The sequence below is a fragment of the Lissotriton helveticus genome, chromosome 7, assembly GCF_964261635.1.
Source record: "Lissotriton helveticus chromosome 7, aLisHel1.1, whole genome shotgun sequence".
In the NCBI taxonomy this organism is placed as follows: domain Eukaryota; kingdom Metazoa; phylum Chordata; class Amphibia; order Caudata; family Salamandridae; genus Lissotriton; species Lissotriton helveticus.
The window spans coordinates 1,654,455,626-1,654,465,140 of record NC_136068.1 but is presented as its reverse complement, the minus strand read 5'-3'; positions in this window follow the sequence as shown (position 1 = coordinate 1,654,465,140).

Sequence of the window (9,515 nt, the reverse complement as noted above, 5' to 3'; positions counted from 1 at the left end):
AGATACAATAACCAACACACATGACTTTCAAGGCATTAATGTTTCTTGAACATGTGCACTGGTGGCCGCGTACGAGCCTTACAGAAATCCAGGACAGGCACTCCGCATGCCAATACAGTGGTAGCAGCCTTGGCTCTGGTGGGAGGAGTTCCCAAACCTCCTAGAGGCTGCTTCTTTGCCAACCCGTGGCAGATCCTAATACAGAGCACTATGTATTGTTATATAGTCTGCTGCCTTTCCTACCCTTTTCTCTGAGAAACCCTACAAACAGCTGATTTTCTACCCAATGGTCCTTGGTGTGATTGATGTAAAAACCCAGTGCTCATAGTGGTCCAAAGGATGGAGTCTATCTTCCTCTTTTGAAGAGTGTAGTAAAGCAGAGAATGTAGGACAATCATGGGAGAGAATCACAACCTAAGACAGTGATGTTGCTCTGGTCCATATCACCAGTATATTTGGTAAAAAGTTGGTGTAGGGCTGTTGGATTGAAAGACCCTAAAGCTCACTCATGCAAAGAGCTGAGGTTATCACAATGGCATAGACTATTTTTAGATTTAGGAGACGTAAATGACAGTTGTGCATTGGCTCAAACAGGGTACACATAAGGAATTTGAGGAGCAAATTTAGGTAACACTGAGGCATCACAAAGAGTTTAGATGGAAACATATATGCTTAACTTTTAAGAAAACGTATCACAACATGTGACTTAAAAAGGACAGCGTTAGACCTGGCACCATTGACTGGGGCCTCTCCTGCAAATATTGCCTTTACCTCCTGTGTTTTTGCTGTGTGTTGGACTCCGTTTTGCTGGTCTAGATGCGTTGGCCACTTTGCCACTGCTGTTCAGTGCCAAAGTGCTACTGCTCTCTTTATAAATTGTTGTTATGGATTGGTGTTTCCATGAATGGCTGATTTGATTTACTAGTCAATCCCTAATACAGTGTACTCTGTGTGCCCAGGGCCTGTAAATCAAATGCTGCCAGTGGGCTGCAGCACTGATTGTGCCACCCACATAAGCAGCCTGTAAATGTAACTCTGGCCTGCCATTGCAGAGCATGTGTGCAGTCTGGCACTGCCATGTCGACCTGACAAGTGCCCCCACTTGCCAGGCATTAACCTTCCCTTTTCTGACATGTTAGTCACGCCTAAGGTAGGCCTAGGGTATCCCTGTTGGCTGCGTGCACTGTATGTGAAAGGACATGCCCTTGTGTTTGTGGCATGTCCTGATAGTGAATTACTGCCAATTTCGCTTTTCATTATTGCAAGGCTACCTGTTTCTTTTGGATAGAATGGGGAGTTTGTTTATAACATCCTATAAACATAACTACCCCTAGGGAACAAGGTAGGAAAATAATGTTTGATATGCCTGAACTCATAATGTTAAAATGCATCTTTTAGTGAGGGTGATTTTTTACATTCTGTGTTTGAAAATACCACTTTCGGAAATTATGTATTGTATTGCTTAGCCATCCTGTATGCCTCTGCCTAGTTTGTGTATTGCATGTTTGGCTTTTGGATGACAGGGGCTGGGGGGGAGCAGTGGCTCCAGAGAGCATGATGAGTCAGGACTGGGCTGAATACCCCTGTGTTGCATTTAGATAAGGGGGAGGAGATTACCTTTTAACTGATTTGGCCTGGTCTTCCAAGGACAATGCTGTCCCCACCTCCTGCCAGAAAGTTGCACCAGAGAGTACAGAACCGGTTTTGACCAATCACAAGGCTTCTCTGCCACCAGAGAACAAAGGATTTTCTATATTAAATCTTGGGGCCCAGATCCCAGAACTTTAGATCACTTCTGGGAATCAAGAAGAACGTTTGCCAAGGAGAAAACCCAGAGAAGCTGACGAGGAATACTGCCCTTGTGCTGTTTGCTGTCTGAGGTTGGCCTGCAGTGGCTACTTGCTGCCAAGGAAAGCAAAAAAGGACTTTGCTGGTTGCTGTGTCCCCTGCTTGAAGAAGATCCCCAAGGGCTTGAAACTGAGCTTGCCTCATACTCTGAAGTCTCAAGGACATGAAGACTTCACCACCAGCTCCCCTGAACTGCCTTGCTGGGAGTTCTGACCTGCAAAGAGGTGCCTGCTGTTATTTTGGACCTCTAAAGACTGTTTTCTGCAATAGCGAGAAGCGTGACGCATCTGTACCTGTTTACAAAGCATCGCCGAAGAAACCGTTGCAGTACCTCACGCAGCTCAAAAAATCAACGCACCCAGCATCCAGTGCAACGATCTCCGAAGTCTGAGATCACTTCACTGATTCTGATGCAAGCCCTGCTGTGCGGCTGCATGAATCCACGCATCATACCGGATCATTGCATCGCATCAAGGCACCAAGTCTGTCGCATCTTTGGGGGATGTAGTAAGAAAGCGACGCATCACTTCTGCACGCACTAGGAAACCGATGCATCACCTTCTCTCTGGTAAGGAACAGACACATCACCTCCCTGGAGCAAGGAACCAAAGCATCACCTTCTCTAAGTATAAGGAATTGACGGATCACCTACAGTGCGGCCCAATTTGTTTGTTTGCTTGACGCATCCAGTCTACTTTGTGTGAATAGTGTTGCATCTGCAATTTGCTTTGAACTGAACTGTTTTTACCATCTTATGGTCATATTTTTATTATTGTATTGTGGATTTTTGTGTTTTGGTTTAGATTTTCTCTAAACTGGTGTGATATCCAATATGTTGTGTTTTCACTGTATTACTGTATGTGTTCACAAATGCTTTACACACTGCCTCTGAGATAAGCCTGTCTGCTCATGCCAAGCTACCAAGGGGACGAGCAGGGGTTATTTTAGAAGTGTATCCTCCTTACCCTGACAAGTAGTAAGGGTCCCCATTTGGACAAAGGTACCTACCCCTGCCAAGTAGACACCCCCATTTCTGACACTGGTGGTCAGCTGTGAGGATCTGGGCTTGCATTTGTGTCTTACATATAGTAATTGGTGTACACTACTAATATAGTGCATACCATTACGCTACCACATTGGTACAGTCATCTTGAGAACTGCCAATTCTCACCATGAGTAAACCTGCATCACTTGCATCTGTAGATATTGAATGTGAAGAGGAAAGGGTTGATACCTACAGTGTGCCACAACTTAAAGCTGTCTGCAGAACATTTAAAATCACTGTGGGAGGCCTCACAAGAAAGGGGGAATACCAAAAGGCGACGAGGGCCTGGTTGGAAACAAGAAATGTCAGTGAGCATACCGAGGAGCCTATGGTGGAGGGAGAGAATTTAGATGGGCAGCAGGAGGGGCTATTGGTCCTGACTAGAATGAAGTTCCATGGGGTGCAGCAGTGTGTCTTTAAAGGGTCTGTCTCCAGCGGAATTGGAGGACATGGGGAGAAGCAAAGTGCATGAGATGGAGCTCGCGTAGCGCAGCTTGGAAGTGTGACATGGAGAGTAAGAAATTAGAGCTGGGGGGTAAGAAATTGGTCATGGAAGAGAGGAAGATGCTCTGAGAGCATGAAAGAGGATTGAGGGAGTTGGATCTGAAAGCCAAAAGTCTAGAGATCAATCCCAATGGTGGCAGTGCACCATCAGTGCCTGGAGAAGGAAAGTTATACATCCCCAAGGATGTTAATAAGGATTTCATGAAGCATGGGGTCATTGGTCAGTGGTTCAAAGCCTATGAGCTTGCAATGAGGCCCCACAGAGTGCCTGAGAGAGATTGGGGAGCGGGGTTGTGGGGCCGCTTTATAAGTGAAGTAAGAGAGACATTGCTAGCATTGCCAACCGAGGATCAGATGTCCTATTGCCCCATGCAGGAGGCCTTAAAGGTAAGGTATGGGTTGACTCCAGAGCTGTACAGGCAGAAATTTAGAAACTGCAAGAAGATGGAGTCAAGTACTTGGGTGGAGTATGTGTCCTATTTCTGCAGAGCACTTGATTGTTGGATGAAGGGTAGCATGGTGAATGATTTGCAGTGGTTCTATGATTTGGTTGCACAGGAGCACTTGCCGGATAATTGTTTTCCAGAGCTATGCAAGCACTTGATTGACAGTAAGCTGACTGACCACAGGAAGGGGGACCACAGTGTCAGTACCAGGGTCCAAACAGGTCGTGTTGGAGACTCTGCCAAAGGTGGGCATGGTCCCGAGCAGAATAGTGAGGGGACAACAGGAGTTCCAAAAAGGGCCTCAAAGTAATTCCAAAGGGAACCAAGGTAAGGGTTCCCAGCCTCCCACTGAAAAGAAGAAAGGGGTTCCAAGGCATGTTTTGATTGTGGTCAGGTGGGCCACTTTCAAAGGGATCCTAGGTGTACCAAGAAGGTTACCACGTACTCACTGGTTCACCGCCCCGGGAAAGGGTTAGTGTAGCCTTGGGGGAAGAGTCAGATGCCCAGAAGGGGTGGGGACCTGCAGAAATGTCCCTGGTCTCTTAGGAGACAACGAGATGGTCCCAAGAGCGCATCTGCCTGATAACACTAAGAGCACAGGCAGTGGGTGAACATTAATGGCCATAATATGGAGGCTCAGAGAGACATCGGAGCCAGTGTGACAGCTGTCACTTATCAGTTGGTGGCTGAAGTGCAGTTGGGTCCCAACACATTCTACCCAGTAATTGACGCTGACAACTCAGAGTGCCTCTGCACAGTGGCACTGGTTCCCTTTGAGAGGGGGGTAGTCTTAGGTACCTTGAAAGTAGCTGTGAGGCTAGCCATGCCTGTTGACTGTCTGCTAGTCAATGATTTGGAGAGCTCTCCTTGGGCAAAGGTGGAGCGGAGTTCTCATTTAGAGATGTTGGGTCTGCCTGAGTTGCCGTGTTTGACCCCTCGGTCTATGGCAGCCGGTAAGGTCATTCAAGAGAACCTGGAGCCTGAAAGAGTGGCCCAGGTACCTGCCAGAAAGAGAAGAGACACAGCAAACTGGCGCCCAATGTTCTCACGGTCCTGGAGGGGGCAAACCTTGAAGGGGATGCCCAGTAGCCTACAGGGGAACAATGGCTGTACTTTGTTACCTTCCTGAGCTGACCCATTTGCGGAGCCCTGCAAGGCAAGTGGTAAGAGTGGGATGAAGTGTAAGGCTCCTCTCAAACCTTTCCCTGTGGTCAGCATCCCCTTTGAGAGGGTGGGTATTGACATTGTGGGGCCTCTGGATCCCAAGACAACCATGGGCAACAGGTTCATCCTGGTCTTGGTTGACCATGCCATCAGGTACCCGGAAGCCATCCCTCTCTGGACTGTGACTGCCCCTGAGGTGTGTCGTGCGCTGATGGGGATTTTCTCCATTGTGGGGTTCCCCAGAGAGGTGGTGTCTGACTGTGATACCAACGTCATATCTTAGTATATGAAGTCCCTGTGGCAGGAATGCGGTGTTACCTACAAGTTCACCACTCCTTACCACCCCCAAGGTAATGGGCTGGTTGAGAGATTCAACCGAATTCTGAAGGGCAAGATTATGGGTCTTGGTGAACCCGTGAGGCATAAGTGGGACGTCCTCTTGGCATGCCTTATGTTTGCTTACAGAGAGGGAAAAAAAACGGAGTTAAGTAAGGGTCCAGGGGGAATTAGATTAAAGACTGAGAACAACTCCGCTCCCCAATCACAGTTAACACAACTTAAGAGGAGATGCCCAGTCTAACATGAAAGGAACTAGAAAACAACTGAGTGCTGAAGCAGTCTAATTTGGAGCACCGACGGACAGAGCGGGGCTTCCTTCTCCGAGCAGTCAGCCGGGTGAGGTGAGGCCTTCCTCCCACATAAAGCTGGGAAAGAGAGGTAGCTCTTATCAGCAAATATATATTTTGCATTTCGGGTAGGGTGGCGAGGGCCACAACTTTACCTTAATATTCTGTTTCTTATACTTTTTGCACTTTTCAGGAAGTTTTTCCTGCAGTAGCTCATATCATATAAACATCTAGGTCCTGAAGAAAGCCGGGTCAATTTTACCATGACGGCTGAAACATGTCGACCATATTAATTTGTAGCCAGGAGATAGTGATTATTTCTCATACTATCAGGTTATTTTAAATATGGCACTTGGACAATCCCTAATAAATATATTTTTTGTCTAAGTAGCCATTTTTAATCTTCACACACTTTAGCACTGCACTGCACTAGAGTCACATACGGTTTGAACACTCACCTTGGCATGAGTCGTCTAGGAGTTTGAGGCCAGGTACCCAGCAGGGCAAGATGGCTCAGGGCTGTGGTCCTAGACCTGTATCTCCTTGAGTTCCAGATGACGATGTTCCGCCAGTAAGGGTGGGCCGATGGACTCTTGAATCTAGCAAGGTGATGGACAAACTATCAGAACTGGGTCTCCACACTCCTTCAGCACTCAGTTGTTTTCTAGTTCCTTTCATGTTAGACTGGGCATCTCCTCTTAAGTTGTGTTAACTGCTTACAGAGAGGTACAGCAAAAGTCATTAGGGTTCAGTCCCTTTGAGCTCCTGTATGGGCACCCCGTAAGAGGACCTCTAAGTCTGGTCAAAGAAGGCTGGGAGAAAGCTCCCAGTACACTTCCCCAGGATGCATATAGCTACATGCTGGCTTTCAGGAACCAGACTAAGCGCTTCAGAAAACTCGCTTAGGTGAATCTGGAAGCCAATCCTTACTACAAGACCTGGTTTCTAAGGTGTATATTTTCTGGTTGTATACTTTCTAAACGTATGCGATGTACTATAATTTATGGAATCCATAAACTCCTCTTTCCTTTAACTATGAGGAAGTTGCAAAACGTTTACCACCTTTATTTAAAACAACTTTTATATATATAAAAGACAGTCCCCAAAACAGTGAAGGGTTAAGTTCCTTATAACTAAAGCCAGAGTATGTTCACATTCTCAGTGATACAAAAAAAGTGAGAATGGCAAAATGAACCCTCACGTGTGCACCACCAACGGGTCCACTGGTTGGTACTCACCAGTTGTGCCCACTTTTATCATCATAGGTGGTCATTTTGCCAAAAGAAAAAGAAAAAGTGTGTGAGTGGAGGGAGACCTGTGTTTCTTTTTCCCTCTATAGTTTCTGCCTGGACAGAAAGTATGGGTCATGGCCCCAGTGGAGCCTTGTGTGCTCCATGATAAGTAGACCGGAACATTTGAGGTGGTGGAGCACAAGAGTAAATTCACCTACTTGGTGGACTAGCAGTCTCCTAGGAACCCTTTGCCGGTCCAGCATGTGAAATACTTTAAGCCCCACTTGGAGAGGTCTGAAGTGGGCATGCCCCTAGCAACAGATGCTGGAATGGAGGAGGAGACTGAACCTCTTCCTGACCTTCTGTCTGTAAAGGAACACAATGGGTTAGTCGATGGTGTAACACTCTCCCCCGCCCTGACTCCTGAACATCAGAACGACTACCGCCAACTGTCGGGACAGTTTGCTGCTCTGTTCTCACTGACCCCTGGTGTCACACACTGATGTGTCTATGATGTTTACACTGGGGAAAGTCCTACTGTAAAGCACAAGATTTACAAAGTGACTGGCAGGTTCATGGCTTGGATCAAGGAGGAGTTCCCAAAGATGTTAGCGCTAGGGGTGATTGAGCCCTCAAACGGCCCTTGGACCAGCCCCGAGGTCTTGGTCCAAAACGCTGTTGCACCTGGTGCCACGCCAGAACTCTGGTTCTGTGTCGACTACCGACAGGCTAAATTCGGTCACCAGGACTGCTGATCACCCCATCCCCAGAGTTCCCTAAATGGGATGGACTTTACGGTGGAACACTGCCCTGGTACAGAACACGCCAATGCTGATGGTCTGTCCAGATTTTTCCGCATCATTCAAGAGAACTCCCAGGAAGGTTGGTAATTATCCCCACATTTCTCCTGGAGGGGACACGTGTTAGACCTTGCACTATTGGCGTGGGTCTCCACTCCATTCTTTGCCTTTAATTCCTGTGCTTTTGCTGTGTCTTGGGCTCCATTTTGTTGGTCTAGATGCCTTGGGCACTTTGCCACTGCTGTTCAGTGCTAAAGCGCATGTGCTTCTGATCCAGCGAAAGCCCAGGGATGAACACTTCACAGTCAACAAGAATTTCAAATGGGCCCATATGCACATTCAAATTCTCTGGTTGTTTTGCTGGGGGTCAAGTTTTATGTTCACTTTGATCTGGATTAGTCAACGTTTAACTAATCTTCACAGATCAACACTTTTCCTTTGGTCAATGGACCATTAGTTGAGTAGTTGATGGTGATACTAACAATTAACTAACTAACTTACAGATCTTGGGGCCAGATGTAGGACACCAAATATCAGTCGGTAACGGCCGATTTCGGCCGTTACCGACTGGTATTTGGCTTTTGATATGTAGTGGGCCTAAAATTTACAGAATCGGTAAATTTACCGATTCGTTAAATGTACCGATTCGGTAAAATACCGAATCGGTAAATTTACCGAATCGGTAAACCTAGATGTAGGTGGCACTGAAAACACTGCCACAGGCCCTTAAGAATTCATTATTTACCACGAAATAATAGTTCGTGGTAAATAATGAATTCCAGTGTACATGCACATTTGTGCATGTACACTTGTATGTATGTGTGTCACATGGCACACAAGCCAGAATCAGGGGTGCAACAAGGTGTCAAAGTGACACCCTGTCTCCCTTGACAATTCGGTAATTTCACTGAATCGGTATTTACCAATTCGGTAATTGACATTGATTCTTATGGGCCTCAAGGCTCATAGGAATCAATGGCAATTACCGAATCGGTAAATACCGATTTGGTAATTACCGAATCATACCGATTCGGTAAAAATTACCGAATTATTTTCCTACCTCTTATTTACCGAATCTAGAATACCGAATCGGTAAAATTCGGTATTCTAGAGTCGGTAAATGAGATTTACCTACATCGGGCCCCTGGTGAAATAACTACAGACTCTGGGTAAGATTCAATAAATGTTATCTATCTCATAGTCATAAATGAACGCTCATTAGCACAAATTCACAGTGCAAACTCCATCAACTTTCATGGGAGAGAAAATTCATTTAAACAATACAATTAATTCACGGAATCATTCAACAATTTAATGCATTAAGAGTGGATAGATGGGCGGGCGTTGCCAACTGCCAACGGGAATGGCCGCACGGTAGCGGAGCTCCGTTGGGCCACTCCTGAAACATCCGCTAAAATGATTTCCCCCGGCCGAATCAAGGCCTCGAGTGACTCCCTGACTGCAGTGGCTGCAGCCAGAGGTGCAGCCTTAATCAGGAGCAGATAGAGTTGGTGATCCGGGGAGGGCTCCACGTGCCGGCTTCTTCAGAGGCGGCCTCATCGAGTGGAAGTGCCGCCGAGCGCCGTAAGTGAGCCACTCAACTCCGCGGCCGCGGCCTGGCCCGTGTATAGACAGGAGGGACAAACTGGGCAAACCCAGCATTCGGACGAACTACACCGGCCTGGAGCCGATCAAAGAGGGTCAAAAAGCAGGCGGGCAAGGTCGGGGAAGGACAACGTATCAATGCGGCTCCAAGAGGCCCCCTGGTGCTACTGTGTACCTACACCAGCGTGAGTACACATACCCGGGTGGAAACATCCCCGCGGCCCTGACGCCCAAAGTGATTGTCA